Here is a 1,469-nt window from a genome sequence, read left to right on the forward strand (position 1 = left end):
TGGTTATTTACAAATACTTGCTGCTTAATACAATTTTCTTTTCCTTTCTGAAGACACTTCAACACCTGTAGTGATTTAAGGTTTTGTTGAAAACTCTTTGGTGTTACATCTAGTAATTCTTTAGGGCAACAGTGTTCAAAAAGTGACATAAATTTATCAAGAAATATGTTGCATTTATCATTTCCATTTGGCTCATTATAAACATTTCCCCAATTAACATTACTTAAACTTTCTTTCAATTGCTCTATAGATACCAGATTAACCAGCATAAGCTTTTACTTAATTTTCTACACTCTACACCCTGCTTGGTTTTGTAAGTTAATCAGTTGTGCATCATGCTCTGATAATCTATTTCTTAAAGGGAAAGCATGTGTTACTTTTACATCCTCTTGCTGCACAAATACATTATCTATTAGAGTGCTACTGTCTTGAGCTACACTTGTAGGGAAATTTATTTCTGTTTCTATGTTATATATCATTAATAACACTTCTAGTTCACTTTTGTTATCGGAATTGCTTAGAAAAGTTTAAATTGAAATCACAACAGATTAATAACTTCTTCTTTTTGTCTGACAGACAGCATATTAGGGAGTCAAACTATCCTATGAATAGCTCCCAATGTCCTAATGGGGACCTGAACATTGTTGCTAAAAACAACACTACACTATCTAGCTGTAGTTCACAAGTACAAACTTCAAAGTGCTGATCGACACGAAATTCGCTTACTTCTACAGTTTGTAACGAAGGAAATTCATATCCTCCTGTTTCCATCTATTGTACTATAAATTTTTTCCATATTTTGTCACCTGAAGATATGACATTTCTGTCTCTTTATTGTAATTGTTTTACTATTTGTATATATATTTATGCATTTATGTCGATGTATAATTGGTTTGTTTTGTGAATATTATTTGTATTTATACGCTGGGTCTGGCCTAGGGAAAACTATGCTATCGGACGAATACATCCATAGGTCATGTGGAGAACCAAAGTGTTTGGGATCTTTGGTAGTGGGAACTCGGTCGCGTGGAGCGCAGGCAGAGGGAGAGTCTGGCAGGGGTGGTGCAGTGGAGGGGGTGTGTTGTGTGACGCTCCCGCGGGTTGCCGCGCTTTCGGGGTTGGGCAGCATGTAATTGCGCTCGACTTGCTATGATAGTTTCTGACACGGTGTCGCAGACGGGAAGCATTAGCTGGCGCACATCAAGAGCCCGTTTCGCCTGGTGACCATGTCGAGAAGAAGGCGCGCCAACATCCAGCTTCTGCAACAGCGACGGCCGACAATGAGTGACTGTCGCAACCTCCTCGGCCGACGGCTTTAAACCGTCAATCAACCAACAAGGAAGACTGGAAGCACGTAAAGTTTTAGAACTGTATGGCAGACCTCAGCTTTTCAAACTGTTCCATTTTCATAACTAAATTACAGCAACGTAGCATATCATTTGTTGCTCATTGTCCCAATTGCATTACCA

Source organism: Schistocerca piceifrons, chromosome 1 (assembly GCF_021461385.2).
Source record: "Schistocerca piceifrons isolate TAMUIC-IGC-003096 chromosome 1, iqSchPice1.1, whole genome shotgun sequence".
In the NCBI taxonomy this organism is placed as follows: domain Eukaryota; kingdom Metazoa; phylum Arthropoda; class Insecta; order Orthoptera; family Acrididae; genus Schistocerca; species Schistocerca piceifrons.